General features: G+C 40.4%; 1 long non-coding RNA gene across 1 annotated transcript; it reads left to right on the top strand.

Annotated features, from left to right (window-relative positions):
- Positions 1-1,040: 1,040 nt before the first annotated feature.
- LOC149090138 (uncharacterized) lies at positions 1,041-8,884 on the top strand. Its single transcript, XR_016193172.1, has 2 exons — positions 1,041-1,121; positions 8,565-8,884. It is a non-coding gene; the product is annotated as an uncharacterized LOC149090138 (long non-coding RNA).
- The last annotated feature ends 8,725 nt before the right edge of the window (positions 8,885-17,609 follow it).

Here is a 17,609-nt window from a genome sequence, read left to right on the forward strand (position 1 = left end):
AGGTAATTCATCTGGTTATTCACCGACATGGTCCCTTGCTCTGTAGATCACTCTTTCGATCACTAACATGCTTGCAAACTCTCTAGACCACTCACACGCTTGCAAATTGTCTATATCACACGTTCGCAAACTCTCTAGGTCACTCACATGGTCATTCTTTTGATCATTAACATGCTTGCAAACTCCGTTGGTTACTCTTCGTGCCACTTATTGACGATCACTCCGGCCCGGTTTGACTAATGCGAGGGCCATGTATTGGGCCTAGGCCCGGTGGTTGAGAAACACTGCTCCAGATCGCTCTTTTGATCACTTCACATGTTTACAAACTCTTTTGGTTACTCACTGACCTGGTCTCTTAGTCCCTAACACGCCTGCAAACTCGTTTGGTCCTTCACCAACATGATTCCTCACTCTGTAGGCCACTCTTCTGGTCACTCACACATGTAGTATGTAGTCTCGATTCCTAAGTAGAGGATTTATGGAAGCCTATAAGGATTTATGGTTTTACCGAAATACGCATTTCGCCACCATTCTACTAATTGAATAATGATCACCCAAATTTGCCTCGGAGGGCTATAGTCTACTAACCCCTACCCCCCCCCCCCGACGTTGAATACGCTTCTGTTCTCACCTGCTGCACGCACATGGGAATTCACACCGGGATAATATGAGGAAACGTAGAGGAAAATTGCATATTTATGCGGGAATCATGAATGCAAAATATGATTTAGATCAATAGTAAATATCGTGAGGTGGTATTGGCAGTGGAAAACACATGTTTAATCGACATTTAATGTTATACCTGTGTTACAGGCGTCAATAGATTCATCTGGAATAGGTTCATCAATGAATAGGTTTTGTTGATTTGGTTTAACTTCCGTTACGGATTTCCTTACGGGAAATCACAATATGTACAGGAAACATTGCAAAAGAATATCCCATGTATCCAGGAAGTTTGCTTCCAGAGAAAAATCCTCATGGTATTTCAAATACTTCACGACAGAAAAGCGCGCGTCAAAATCGTGACGTAGTAATGCCTACGTATAAAAACAAGGATTTTCGATGCAAAGTTTATTACATTTACTGTCTTCGTTGTTGAAAGAAAAATGAAAAAGTTTCTGGTAAGTACACATAATCTGCTTCATACTTTCGTGTATCATTTTATCAGCAGTAGCATAGAAACCGGAACCTGGGAGCTATGACTCTGACCCCCCCCCCCTCCGCCCCGTTCATGAATATGCGATGCAACGCACCATTCCGCCTTCTGCGTACGAGCTGGAGTCCCGTAAAAACGGGACGAATGAAAATTTTCAGCCCTCTAAGTTCTTAGTAGAGGTTCTCTAAATTTTCAGCCCTTCTTACTTGACACTCACGTAGGTCACGGTTAAAGTCCTTGGATTGAATTACCTCTCAAAAATCAAATCTCGTTAACCAAAAAATCTCCGTCGGTCCCGAAACAGGACACATGCATAAAGCAGATACACGTGATCGTGCCAATTTTGGATTTCGAAAGGACAGATTGACGCTTGCTGATTGTCGAATTTTGTGTTTCCCATCCAAAAATGAAATATTTTTTGTCATTTTTTGAAGCACCAAAATCAGTTCCTGCAGCAAACTTAAATGCATAGTGACTGATATCTTGGCGGGAGCGCGGTAGCCCAGGTCGAGATAAGACACTCGCCTAAAGTACGAAAGGATGTTTAGAGGTGTCGCGAGTTTGATACCCGGTTCGTCCTTGTCAGAAAACTTTCCTGACACAGGGGTACAACAGAAATAACGACATGACCGCAATGAATGAATGAACGCCAGGGGCTCTGCCACCGGACTTATCCCGTTGCCGAGATCTCTTCCAGCCCAGCTTCGTGGCAGAGTCTGGAACAAAGTGAGTGCACCTAACAGTCTCAGTGTGTAGCTAGTGTTGTGCTTGATATTTCAGTGCTGCCATCTGTACTTCAAATTGTGAGTGAAGTGTAATGATTGAATATTTGTTACGTTGTAGGCCTGTTGCTCTCTGTGGCGAGACTTTTTAACGGGGAGATCGGCTCGCATTCACGCCTTAAGCGTACATCTAGTGGAGTGCGGTCGCAAATTTTGCTCCGTGCTTTCCTATTATATTTTTCAGGTACACGATCCCGTACGTGCCAAGGAGCCTTCCCCGACCGGGATAATGAAGAGCGGTGTTCTGCAATGCTGTCTCTTACATGCAAGATTGGTCCCGGAAAAGGAGGAGCATTGGAGACATCTGGGAGAAATTTCCAGGAAATATGTCGAGGATAAGAAGCCAAATGAAAGAGTAACTGAGCTAGTCGAGGCAATTGCTCAGCTCATGTTTGGGCTGAGTAAGGACCAAGTGGCGGAAATCCATGACCAAACCGCCACAAAACGATCCTGCAAGACTTTTTCTCTTTTTAGGTCGACTTACGAGCTATTCGAGAGGACCAAGAAACTCACGTCAGAGGCAGAGAAAATCAACGCCAGGACGGAGTTAATAGATAACTTCTACTTGATGACTGTCATAGCGGACGCGACACACTGCGAGATCGTCCGGAAACGAGCCAAGCAGAGCAAGAAGAAGGTTCCGGAAAACCCTACAGAGGATGCCGGTTCACCAATTTTTTCTCCGGTCCCCTTCCCGTCTCCGGGAAACGTAACGATGCCAGAGGATGCGGCGGTTTCTTCTGAAGACGCACAAGCTCCTCCCACTGCATCCACTGAACCAATCAACACGCCTCCTCTTGAGGAGACTATGGTAACCCCGCCTCCCAGACAGAGCGGGCCAATCGCAACGTCCTCAACACGAAAGCAGAGAAAAATCCCTCCCATCTATGTCTCAGCAAATGGGAAGTGGAGATCACTCGCAGCTGAGCTGGACAAAATATGCCTTCGGGCATTCGATGCCAAAATCCAGAACGGGAAGGTCTTGGTCTTCCCCTCCTCTACTGATGACCACCGAGCCATCACCAAACACTTACGGGAAAAAGGGATAGAGTTCCACTCCTTTTCCCTGGACTCTGACAAACCCGATAGCTATGCTATAAAGGGTCTAGACCCCTCGTCCTCGGACGAGGACATCAAGCTATCTTTACAGGATATAGGTTTCGTCCCGAGCAAGATCCAGCAGATTCGCAGAAGGAAGGATGGAGCCAGGCTGCCCATATGGAGGGTAGACTTCCCGAAGGTTCCTGACTCGTCCGCATTCCTGTTGGTCAGCACCCTTGACAAACTCCGGGTCAAGGTCGAGAAATTTCGGCCACGAGGAGCAGCAAAACACGTCATGTGTTTCCGATGCCAGCGGTGGGGCCATCATTCTTCTGGATGCAAAGCGCCCGAAAGGTGCGTGAAATGCATCGGTCAACACGCTACAAGAGACTGTACAAACGTACGCGGGGTCGACAAACCCCAGTGCGTAAACTGTTCCCTGTTCCATACAGCGAACTACAAAAATTGCAGGTTCTCTCCCTACAGTAAGAACTTCAAGCAGGCAGAGAAGACCAAACGCGCAAAACCCACGAAGGGTATCCAGGAAGCAGCGGTGTCAACTCTCAAGCCTAATCCTGAAGCCGAAATCCCGTCAACTGCCGAGGTGTCAACTTCATATTCGCCGGACACCAGTCTGGACGAATCAGACATAGACCCTATGGACAAACTCAAATTGGCCTTCCAAGACGTCATGGTCAAACTGGTCGAGGTCGACGGCCACTCCAGAAATGATGCAATCAACGAGGTCCGAATGACGTTATTTACTACTCAGGAATACGTCACGGCCATCCTGTCAACTCCCGGCACCAGAGAAAAGCTGGCTGAATCGCGCCGACGGGCTCAAGAAAGGCACCGTCAAAAAAAAGCGTTGAAGGACTCCGACGCTTAATTCCTGGAAACTCGTCTCCGGCCGGACCCCCCTCTTTTCTCTTTTTTCTCTTCTCTTTTGTAGCGTCCCCCTTCTAAATGTTATTTTTATTTATTTTATTTTTTCTTCTAGGCAAAAAATTTCAAAAACCCAAAAAAATTCAAAAATTTTGAAAAAAGAAAAAAATTCTCTATCTCTTCTCTTTTTCCTTTCCACCACTGGACTTTTTATTTCTTCCACAGGTCAACAGCCAATCCTGCGCAGGCGAGCCCTTGGCCAATGGCACCCGCTGTTGGACGGGGCATTTTTTCTTTTTCTCTTCTAGATGCTGGTTGGACTCGGCGGCATTTTACCTGAGGGAAAATTCGTAATGGCTGGAACTTGAACTTAAAAATCCCGAAATTGACTCACTACATCTTACACACATTCATGCACACGAGCCAAAATAGGTCACGTACTTCGTGGCCCGCGATTAAGACCGGCCATAAAAAATTGTGTCGTGGCACCGGCAAAAAAAAAAATTTTAATTCAGTTAATTCAGCATTCACGCCTTGAATTTAGAAACCACAGAAACCCAACTTCAGCCAACCACCACTGTGGCGGTTCGAACCCGGATCCTCGCAATGCGAGTCCGTCACTATGACCACTCGACCACCACAGCGGCCGACATGACCGCAGAAAAAATTGCTACCGCAGGAAGTCCCCATCGAAGGGTTAGCGCACCAACCTCTCGATGAGTATAACAAACATGCCTGCCGTTCGGAATCGGCAATAAATTTTAGGTCCCGGTCTAATTAGCCCTCGTGTGCAGAAAATGACCGTGGTGAGACAAAAATGGTCAAATGGTACATTGGCGCATAAAATTTTCACCGGTATGAAGCATAAAAATAAAAAAATTTCGTTTTCATACCACATACTGTTCATTTTCATGCTGCACATCGATTTACAACCAACAACCATTTTATTTAAAGAATTATAACCAATAGTTTTGCTTTTTTTATAAAATAGTTAACAACTGGGTCTCAGCGTTTAAGCAGTATTTATCTGCATCTATCTTCCGTACAAAAATTATAGGTATTAGTGGGTATTTCTGAATCTTCGATTAGAGCGCAGAAAAAGCCACACAATTGTTTCTTCATATCGGCTTTCCTGGGCAGTAATACTATTAAAATCGGTTATAACAACATCGAAAATTCTATGAAATTATGTCGTTATAACCACAGCCCCTATAGATAAGATCTTATCTCTAGAGAGAAAAGATAATAATATCTAAGACAAAAATAAGATCTTATCTGTAGAGGGTGTTGTTATAACCAAGGTGCAGCTATACATCAAAAGTTGACGTTTTCAAGACATTATTCGGTGAAAAATACAACCAGAGGCAATCAAATACTTTACATGAAGTTTTTATTTCTTTATGATTAAGGTGATCAACAGGGGCGGCTTAAGCGAGCGTGCAAGGGGTGGCGTTCCCGGGCGGCAGTGTAGACTTTAGTTCAGTAAAAATTCTCATCACGTTTAGAGTCATACCTCGACAAGTGAAACGTTGAAAAAATAGACAGGGCCTTTGACTCTAATACCAGAAACAAGAATATAAGCTACCGGGCCGGCTCAAGACAAAATCTGTACCCGTGCGGGACTTATTTTTTGCCCTCCTGCCTATTCCCCCATAGCTCCTACATCCTGCGTCGGGGCCCCTAGGCTGGAATCTTTCACGGGGACCAAGCAAGATTTTTCATGGGGGGCCCCATCTACAATTAATTTATACCGTGAAAAAAAGAAAAATGATAAAGATTTAGTCCTGGGCCCCTACGCTGGAGCTCTGTCCACCCTACCCTTGGGGCTATACGCCCCTCCCTCACAACATATATCCAAATTTCTAACAAAAAACTTTTTTTCGTCCTTTCATCTCGGATTTTGCGCCCCTCCAGAGCAGACAGGAAACATTTTCTTTGATTTTTTTTCCGGCCAATGGAACTTTACGCATCTTAAATTTAGTACCCCTGTGCCGCAATGGGTCGCATGGACAAGGCCCACTCCTGTACTCTATCACATGGGGCAAGTGTGCATTTTGATTCCCTCGCCCAGAATTTGTTCCACAACAGTAAAATGAAAGCAAAGGAAAAAAAATTCGGCTTCTCACTTGTCCGGTCTCTGGAGGACCCAGAAACACCTTTGAAAAAAATTCTTAATAAAAATAACATCGTTATAAGTCATTTTTACAGGTTAAGAGATGATGGATCACAAAAATAAGTGCTGTTTCAAGGATTAAATTATTTGGCATAATGTTAGAATAACTCTGGAACAACAAAAAACAGGAGGATAAAATTTCTACTTGAAAAGCGGGACGTATGCACGGTAAACAATCGTGTGCGGCTTTCTTCTGAAAAAAAATCAGGTTTATCTCGAAGTCCCCTTCACTGAAGCCCTGTCAGCCTCCTGCCAGAGTCACCATTAGGGGCGGTATATGTATAAGAAGCTGTGCACCCTAGCCGCTCCTGGTGATCAATTTCAAAAACAAAACTATCTGTTATACTTTAGTTCTCGTTCTCAAAATAAATGATTGAGGGTTTTAAACCGATTTGCAGCATGGAAATGAACATGGCGAATGAACAACTTTTATGAGTAGAATCATGTCACTATCTCGAATGTAACTAAGGTCACTGACACCAATGTAACTAAGGGGAGCAGCTGGGTCTGCTGCCCCGGGCGCTGGACCAGAAGGGGCGCAAATTTCACACTTTTACCTCTCTTTCAACATTACAAGGGGGCGCCAAAATGCTTGCTTGCCCCTGCTGACCAAGCTTCTAGTTGCGGCTCTGGTCACCGATATGGGAATTCTCATTGACGGGGAGCGGCTTAGGTTTTCTGACCTAATTGCACCTGCAATTTTCTCTATTATGAGTGATTACAAGCTCTGGGAAACAAAATGCACTGGGCTTCGAAAAACATTCGAATTTTCGCTTAGATATTTCCCCCATGGTTCTAACCCTTTTAATTTAAAAAATTTCAAGGGCTATTCAAACACTTTTCCAGGCAAATTTTTTAAATTCAAGGACATTTATATCGCGGTTGATGAAAATTAATGATTAAAAAAAATGAAGAAATTAATTTGATTTTCTTAATTAATATTCAGCATTTATTCATTTTTAGTTTCGAGTTTAAAATCCTAATTTATTAGAGACATTGGCGTAAGCAAAAGGGGGGGGGGGGTGTTCGGGTTCTAACCCGCCCCCCTCTCAAGCCGAGATTATAGTGTTATTTTGCAGGAAAAAAACGTAAATCCCGTTTCACTGGCACAGAAATACATGAAGTATGCGTGACCACGGTCTGTTTTGAACATTTGTCGCAATTCATCCTTGTTGCTCTACACCGTGGTGGCCAACCTTTTTCTAAGCCATGCCACAATGAAGATTGTTTTCCATGCGCGTACCGCTTTACGAATTTTTTATACACAGATCATGCGTCCCGTTTTTACGGGACATGAGCATTCTCCCCTTTTCTGCAAAATATTGTTCGGCTGACCTCTTATTTTCGTAAAAGCGTTCAGTTCGTCACTCTTTTGAATTCTAAGTTGTTTTTATTTTTGAGTCATAAATTCGATTATCGCAATACTGCATGTACGGCATATCGGTAGAGAAGTTCATCTTACCTATTACCTACACCAGCGGTTCTCAACCGGTGCTCTGCGTGAACTCCCAGGGGCTCGGGGAAAATAAAAAAGCCCAGTAAATTTGAAAAAATAAAATTATTAATATTTTTGAGTAATAAAAGTAAGTCCGAAACTTTGATCAATAAATAAAAAATAGGCGTCCCGGGCTCCGCCATAGAAATTACACACCGGAAAGGGCTCCGTGGGTCAAAAAAGGTGGAGAACCGCTGACCTACACCATGTTAGGCAAAGACACTGGAACCTGAAGGCTCAGGGTACTTGTTCCCTCACCCCCTATAATCACCGGAAGGGGGCTTAGCCCCATGGCCGTCTTAAAAGCATCATGAGCCCCCGGGTCAAGTGATTTTTCTGAAGTCCTACCTGGAAAAATTCTTGAAAATTTCAATCTGTTCTCATTTTTATTGAGCCCCCCCCCCGGGTGGGCCCATGTGTTAAGGTTAAGGTGGCACTGCTTAGCCCCCTTCCCCAAAGATACCATGGGAAAACAATGTGATTGTATTATGCAATTCATGTCCCCTATGATCCGGAATTTTGTACACATGGGACGTCCAGTAACTATGCCCAAAGATGAAAAACCAAACAAACTCATTGAGCAAAAAGTCATCACTTAAAGAGTACCTATATCACTAAATGTAGGTTCAGCGGCGTATATACAAGACCATCAATCATAAGGAAAGGATTGTTTAAAAGTTGGAGAGAATTTCTTTGATTGAAAAATGGAGCAAAATTTCTTCAAATTTTGAAAAGCGTGTTCGCCACCCCCTGCTCTACGCATTTTCGGCCCAGCGGAACATGGATGGGGGAGACAAAAATTGATGGAAGAAATTCTAGAAAATAAATTTTTTTTTTCAAGGACTATACGAACCTAGTTTCCAATTTGTCAAGCTCTGCCATACGCAATTGTGATAAAATCTGGAACAAGACTGATATTTTCACGTTTTTGCCTCTGCTGCTATTTTTTCCTTGAGCTGTAAAAATGTTGGGAAGTTGTGTGCTGTTTATTTGATTTCGTGTACTAACATACATTGTATATCGATATTACAGGTGACTCTGCTCCTGATGGCATGCATGCTGGCGTCGTTAGATGTCACATTCGGTCAAGAAGACGAGCAAACTGAGGATTCAATCGATGGTACTGAGGATTATTCGAGCATGATAGAGTATTCGAGTGCGCCAGATTATGACACTTCAACAATAGACTACGGGAATGAATATGAAATGGAAGAGGGCACGGGATCTCCTGAAGAAGCGAGCGAGAGCAGACGTCGCTGAAAATGAATTTGTACGCGAGCAGATGCTAAATTTTATTCAACAAGGTTTTGAAAAAATGTACGAATTAAAGTTTTATTTATTTTTTCTCTGAACTGACCTGTATGTTACCTCATTTCGCAAAAAATCCAACAGAAAGTCACTTCACGACACCTTAATAATAATCACTTTAGTAAGGTAGATAGAACTGGAGACGAAAAACAACGATGTTATTAAACACCTTCGATAGAGCAAAACCTGATGAGTAGAGCTAACACCTTCTTCTGCTCTAGAAGGTGTTGGTAGAGCTCGGATTATACGCAAATCCATATGTATTTGCATGTTTTGGCCTTTTTTAGCAGTAACGCATAAAATCAGATAATTTTCAGAATAAGTGCATATTTTTGAAGGTTTAATTTAAGCGTAATCACTTATTATTAAAAATTATAAAAAAAAATTTCAAATAAATATTACTAATAATACCGTAAAACCTCTTTTTTGCGGTCACCGACGCGACAAAAAACGACGCGTTCGTAAAAGATGGATGACCGTTGATCGGGGGGGGGGGGGGGGGGTTTGAAATGCATACTTCTATTATACAGTACAAGGGGAAAATATTATTCGACCATGAAAGAAGGGTGATCGCATCTGAGGGGTGAGGGTTTTACTGTACTTTTATAACATCGGTTTTTCTGCCGCTGGTGGAATTTAGAGAATTAATAGAGATGTTCGTATTTTCTAAGTACCAAGTATTTATTTTCTAGAGATTCGTCAAAAGCGTTCAATTTTTTTAGAAATAGCGTCAAAAATCTCTTGTTACTGATATTTAATTATTCAGCAGCTACAACAAACTAGAAATTAAAAATGCTTAAATAAAAAATGTTTATAAGTTTTTTTGCATATGCACTAAGATATAAAAAGTATCCATTTTAAAAGCATATCTGTGTGCTTTTATTGCAAATGCATATTTTCAGAGCATATTCCGCACTTTTTTTAGTGCATATAATCCGGGTTCTAATGAGGAATTAAAAAAACTATTGTTAGTGATTTTTGAACGAAGTATAAAAAATATCGTTGTAAAAGTTACAAAATCCTATCAAAAAATGTAGTTATGGATTTATATATCGTAGAGAAAGATACCGTTGTAAGTTTAACATTCTAAAGAGTTAGACTATAGGCAATTTCAAACAAGATAAAAAAAGCTATCGTTCTAAAAGGATTCATAGTTGTATTGAGTGTCGTTGTACCGAGGTTTCACTGTAACATAAAAATCGACTGAAACTACTAACACACTAATAAGTATACAAGTAAAATAGGTCGTTATGGATTAATTTACGAATAAAAACCAGCAACATCGAAAAAAATAAATTCTCCATTAAAAGAATCTTTTCTTCACGTTTAAATTTTCTTTGTCGTTAATCCTGAAAAGGTCTCCGTCCTTTGAATTCATATCAGAAAAATGCTGCCTCCTCCACGATATTTCGTGAGCCTTTTAATTATTTTGGTCCGTGTATAATTATTGCATATACATGGTCAAAAAAAACAACCCATTATATAAATTTTTTTGATATTTTAGAAAACAACTTTTTCAGTCATTTCACTAGACTTTTTTTAGTGCATATAATCCGCCAAAATACGGCTATATAAGTACTATACTTTTTTACCCAGACAGAGTTGATTCCTTGTTGGTGTAATTTTTTGAGAGCTTCTGAATAGTTACGAGTTCAAAAATTTAAATCGCATCAGTAAGAAAAATAATTCAAGCTTAAAACTGTTCAACTAAGTACGATTTCATCTGGTTATAGAAAATATTAAAATCAAGGTAAACAGTATATTTAACCGTGAATAAAAACTACTTTAGCTAATTAAAAACTCCACTCAATTGCGTGATAGAAGCAGACAGGGCACTGGTGCCCCATATTGTTTCATTTACACCATAAATGCACTGTAAACAACCACGGCCCTATTTCACCCATATGTAGTGTGCAATAGATTTACCAGAGTTGCTCTCAGGGGTGGACGACAGATGCGGCCGCATAAGGCCCGCGCCCCCAAGTCTCACATATATATGTGTGGTGAGAAAAAAAAACTAAATTTTTTTACAACAAAGAGCAAAATATAGAAACAAAATATTTATTTCAACTATAGAAATGATTCTAAATAGAACAAATAAGCGAGAATTATTCGCAACTCGCAGGAGCCCCACAGACCATTTTCTCTACGGGCTCCGCATCTGGCCTGGAATCGATAATCCTGAAGGCCTACTACCCTTTATTTTGGGCTTGAAATCAATCTTGAATTCAAATTATAAACCATAATTAAACGGGTAGATGGATTAAGTGCAACCAATTTCGCAGCTAGTTTTTTGGATACATAGTTTTGTCATACTTTCTTCCTTCCATAAGTTAAAAATACTTTTTAGTGCCTGAGAGACCTTCCGGGCTGCGCTAATAACCCTTTCAGCGAGACCCAGGTGCCACAAAATTTAGTGGCTTTCTCACAGTACAATTATCATTTTATCTCAGGAATTATGGGCTGACTCAAATGATTAAGCAAGTTGAAACTTCAGGAGGGTGGGGATTATTAATTACATAAAATTTAGCAAAAAAATTCTCTATGAATAGATCCTGCATCACTTTGGCTAAAAAATTTAACGACATGAATTATTTCTTCACAAAACAAATAAAAAAATGGAAAATTTCAAAATATGTGCTATATTTCTGAGTAAAAGTGCAAAAATATTTTGAAACTCAAAATGAATGCTCGGGTCTGAAAGGGTAATAGTCCTAGAGGCATCACCAATCTATCACAGGTGTCACGGGTAGCTGGAGATATTTATTTCTACTCCTATCTATATGCTATGAATGGTTTATATATCTAACAAACTATTCTAGGGATCCGCAGATGTACCATGATTTGAACAAGGCCGCGAGAGGCAAAAGTTGAAGACAATACCCTCATACAGTGAAACCTCGATATTTCTTGAATTTTCAAACCTTTTACAAATTTATAAGACACCCTGTATATCTGCTTCATTAATGGTATATTACAATGTATATTAAAATCAAAGCGAAAAATATTACAATTTGGCTTAATACAAACCCTGAAAGTATTACCAACACTGCACATAAATACGGTTATCATAAATACCTGGACTGCATTTGGATAGGGCAGATGATTAACTCGTAGCATTACTGGGTGTGTATATCCCAGTGATGTAAGCAATTGCACAACACTGGTGATAGACACCCCGGTGTCACTACGTGACTATAGCCAACTTCGTCATCAGTAGATTCATCCAGCTTAAACGGAGTGGCAAGACAACCTGCGACAACCGCAATGCAACATGAAAATGAAAACAAAAAGGAGAAAATTTAAAAATTACTGCAAAGTGTGTAATTGCATACTAATAAAGTAGAGTATTCTTCATGTAATACGCTACTAGATTTCCATTTGCATGTATGTCGACAGCAGATTTTCACCATGGTGTAGCGTGACGATAGTCCATACTTACAGTGGATGTGAATGCACCCGGTGAAGGTGGGATAATCACTTCAACAGGGTGATTCACATCCATCGTAAATAGGAAATTCCCAATGATGATAAGATCGACAGAAGAACTGGGTGTGAGTATCCCAGTGAAACAATACAAGTTCATCTCAACTGAGGATAATCACCCCTGCACTTCTGCGATATTTTGCCACTCAGACGAAGGCCACTTGACGAAATTGTCCAAAGCTATACTGGGCGTTGCATCCCAGTGATGCTCGAATTAAACAACACTAGAGGATGAACACTCAGTACTACTATGGAAATACTGCTTGACGCTGAAATCGGAGCCTGTGAAATATACAAATTTTGCTACCATCCTGAAAATTCTACTAATCTCTTTGACCACTCATTCCTCAAATTTGCTCTTTTCCCTACGAATTTCTTATTGAATAAGATACTTACGGGAATCCGATGATAAGACAGATGATATTTCTCACGGAGCTCCAGAGATGTATCACCCGGTGAAAAGACCAGATTCATTTTCACCAGAGTTGATCATCCCTGAGCCACGCAAGTGAAACTAAGAGAACGCATAACTAAGAGGGGGGAAAATAGATTCTGCAGAATGAAACATGTCCTACCCGTTAGATGTACGTACGTTGAATTACAGTTGAACGACGAAATTGCGATGCAATACTTGGGATGTAAAACCCGGTGAAGAGTGATTCTAACACTACACCGAGGATTTGCATCCCGAAAATCACACGCATATCTATCCGAAGCATTCAGAATGTTGTCGCTAGTCTTGGTTGGTATAGAAATGGTTATCCTGGTGAAGTATCGCAAAACCATTTTTCCACCGGGACATCCATTCCTACACCACTCAAGGTGTTCATGATACGCTGAAATAGGTGTTGATTTCACAGCAAGAGAACAATTCGAGATTTTGCATTTATCAATTTAGGAGGATTATACCAATTCGAAAACAAAACTAGGTAGTATAAATATTTGCTCAGCCCCTGCTTTGACGTCATCTGTACAGGTGTCGAAAAGAACTTGCAGAGCTTCAGAGATGAACCACCCGGTGAAATTATGTAATCAGATTGTCACCAGAGGTGTTCATCCCTCAGCTACACAAGCCATCATATTACCAAGCAGTAGATTGCAACTCGACCCAGAAAAAAAAAATATTTGGGTAGACATAAATCAGGGCTGACAAAGTTCAGGCACCGGGTCACTGTGAAAAAAATTTGCGCTTGCATCTAAAATTTAACGCGATTCCAAATTGGTGATAGGAATTTATCGGAATTATACCAACATGTCTGTACAAGCGCAAAAAGGAATGACCGGGTCTTGCAAGTTTTCAAAAAGGTAAAAAACTAAAAAATAACACCGGTGGTGCTCAAAAATTAGTTAAACCCGATATAAATACATTTCGAAGGTATTAGAAATTGATAAGCCACATATCACAAAAATTAAATACATCGATACTTTAAAAAAGATAATTTAGTTCAACCACTTTTGGCCACGAATGACACATCATACGATGCACGATCCACCCTTGGTCCAGGGATGGATCACCCGGTGAAGAATACAGCACACACTTCGACCGTTGCAATTCATCCCCCGAACAAAGACAGATACAGAATATGTAAAATTAAATTTAATATATTGGGTAAGAGTCAGCTTGAAAGGCGTCCAATGTCGGAGAAGGAGTCAGATTATGTAATTAAATATATCTATATTTTCTTAATTTCTACACTGTACTCAATTCGTAATTCGATTAAGTTTTTCACTGATGGAAATTCGGGGGGGGGGGGACGAATTATTTCATCAGTTTGGGAATAGATCTAAATAATTTCATAAACTTTGAAAAAACCGGAAAAGACCACTTTTTACGGGCAAAACCAGAACATTTCATCTAACTTAGAAAAACACTTCTAAATTCAATGTGCTGGGACACTTTCAATATTATAATATTAAATCATTTTATACCAGACTATCAAAAAAATTCAAAAATTTGCCGCTATTTTTATCGATCATTTTCGAATATAATTTTTCATTTCGATATCGAATTTTTTAAATTGGGGAATCAATCCATGTCACACACACACACACCTGCTTTAAAACAAATAACATGTTTTAATTGTAAATAACAATATTTTCAGTTGAACCCCATATATATATAAACCAAAATCGAAAATCTTTTCGAAAGGGTCTACAAAATTCAAGTAAGAGGTCAAGGGGCCACAATGTAATGAAAAGCTTTCAAATTTCTCCACAATTTTTAATGCCTTTCTTTTTAATTTTAAAACGAATACCATAATCATTTTTCGTTAAACTATATTCCCGCAAATGGCTTGAAATATCGGGTCAGGCCAGATGACTGAGCGCCAGCATTTGGCCAACGGGCCTTAGATTAAGCATGCATAAATTTCATGAATATAACGCATCATTACGTTGACTGGATACGACACTAATAAATACTGTACTATACACTTCGACATCCCCGAGATAACACAATCATGAAATAACGCATACGTATCAATTAATTACAGGTATATACCAATATCTGAACCAATTAACTAAGCTTGAACGATTAATGTACTGGTGACAATTCAAAAAGAACGCATGTTACTCATAAATTTTTCATTGATAGAAACCGAAAATTGTCAAGATAAGCATATAAAGAGAACAAAAACGTACTCAAAATACGCACTAAGAAAAGGCTTATATTTAAGGTAAAAAAAAACTAGATACATCGAAAGTTTCGAAAAATTACTAAAATATCTAGAAAACTTACTCAGCGAGTTTCCACATTAATTTATAATAACTGCATTGTGTAATACTGCTAATAATTATTAGCCAAGCCAAGATTCACCGGCCGATATCAGGCCGAAAATAAGTTTTTGTGATCCCTCAAGCTCAGGTCGAAGACGTAAAATACGTTACTAACTATACATGCAAAATGTTAATGCTAAAGTTATAAAATAGTAAGCGAATAATTACAATTACCATCTATTTAAAATTTAGACTAAAAAGCTCGACGGGAATTTGATGGTACGTTGCTATTTCAAAAGTAAGCATCGCAAACATGACAAGTCCGTCACTTCTATGCCAGGAAACACCAAGCTTTGGCTGATGTACTGTACATCTCTCAGTCCTATTTGCGTTTAAATTAAGCTTTGGGGGGGGGGGGAAGCTTTCTGTTAGCAATTATATATGCGAAGACTTAAAATTTATAAAAGATAAATCCTTCTGAGGTCCAAGAGCAAAAAAGACAAAATATATGACAGCTTAAAACAGTTTTAAAGAAACTGGCCTCGATTCTTTGAAGATTGGACGAAAAACGTAAAAAAATATGGGAATATACATTTACAGCAGAGAAAATACACATTAACTTTAGGGATCTATCAATTTCGCTGTCATTGAAGCATCATAAGAGATACATGCACAGTACGTAAAATAGCGCTAAACGTACTTACCGTTTCTGGAGATGCGCCGATGGCTTGACGAGATTCCACTACAACTGTGACTCGCTACGAAACTAGAGAAGACACTTAAAGGTTTGCGTACACTTTGTGACAAATGGCGGATGTCGTCGATATTTAAACCCATGTACAGCCGATTCCAGGAATCCTGTCAGGTACCTCCTCCGAACTGTACAGGAAGACCCTGTAATTGGCTGTCATTGGTCAACAAATTAACAGTACCTAAGTTGATAGGGCGGGGTAGTTAACAAGATGTGGGGAAGAAGAAAGAGACAAACTTGAAGAAATGGCGCAAGCGTCCACCAATGGTCACGCGTCTGGCTCATTGTGATGTTATCTTAGGAAAGGATTAAAAGTCTGGAATTTGGTGTTATTATCAGGGCCAGGGGGTTATTTTTAGAAAAAAGGGTAAAGAAAAATCAGTGTCGATCCCTTTATTCAATGGATGGTGGATTCGGAGGGGGGGGGGGGGGTTAGGGTCGTATCTCGGCTCCAACGGCTTTTCTTCTCTTTTGAGGGAAAAAAACGAAATGGCTTCAAATTAACACATAAAATGGCGTAAACTCTAATGTAAAATATAATTGCAATTCGGTGATCTCTAATGATTAATTAGAAAAGTGGTACGAATGGTGATATTAGGAAGACAGCTTGGCTCAGCATACTGAAGTAGGAACACCCTCCTCGACCTTGGGGAAAGCAGGCAGATCTGGGGCCTTGGACTAGATGAGGCACAAATTTCAAGGACGGGGATGACTTCAGAACAATTACCTTTTTTTTTTTTTTGTTTTATCATGTTATAAATTCCACTCCTGGCGTGAAATTCTGCGTGGTTCCAAAGCCTGCCGTCGGGGGGGGGGGGGCATCGAAGATTAGAGTTACGGGCCCCTAATTCAGGATGTGAGGGTCCACCCATGCCTTTAACCTCACTGCAGGCCCAGTGGCCTTCAACCTTACAGGCGGAGGGGGGGGGGGAATTAAAATGCGTGCTTGTCCGGACTGACCAAGCATCTAGTCACGGGCCTTCAGAGCATGCCCAAAAGTTTAGAGTTGGCAATGGAAAGACAGAAAACAGAAAAAAATATGGAAATATTGTTTCCTTAAAGTATTCGCTTACAGATGAACACATTACGTAATACTTTTATTCAGCACTCCTCCCCACAAGCAAGTGTGCATTAGCCACGCTTTTTGTGCTGCCCCAGATAGAGCAACAACCAGATACTTGTCGTTTGTGTCGTAATCCCGACAAGTCACAAACCTCACAGGTCAAAATCCCGACAAGTCACAAACCTCACAGGTCAAAATCCCGACAAGTCACAATCCCGACAGACGAAAGCCCGACAGGGTTGAATTGAAAATTTTAATTTAATCGTATGCGCAGTATTTCGCTCTTTCTGTCGGGATTTGCATTTCTGGCGAGGGGCGTTTACTGCGTCAAAAAGAATAATAAATTGCGATCACAAATAAATTTTAAAATTTTAATTTCACAGTATAAGCCGCACTTCGCGTTTTCTGTCGGGAGTTCCGTTTGTCGCCGCGAGGGGGTTTGGGGTGCATACCAAGATAATAAATGGATTTTTATTGCCCCCTCCCCCAATTGATTGGAAACACCTGCTAACAAATTGAAAATTTTGACCAGATCTCATTTTCACGAGGCCCTTTCTGCACTTGGGTTCCCGGGTCGTGCCCTTATGGGGCCATGCGTTAAGACGGCACTAGCCCTGACAACATGCATAGTCCTTACATGAGAAGGGTGATATGCAACAGCCTTGTGGCCCCATGTCGAATCCATATGTTTTACATTATAAAATTGGTGAATTACTATTACATGATGAAAATTCTCTCATTTTTATGATGATTC

The sequence above is a fragment of the Pholcus phalangioides genome, unplaced genomic scaffold (genome assembly GCF_987345545.1).
Source record: "Pholcus phalangioides strain wild (caught in Gottingen) unplaced genomic scaffold, Ppha-v1.0 ptg000001l_1, whole genome shotgun sequence".
NCBI classification, from domain to species: Eukaryota; Metazoa; Arthropoda; class Arachnida; order Araneae; family Pholcidae; genus Pholcus; species Pholcus phalangioides.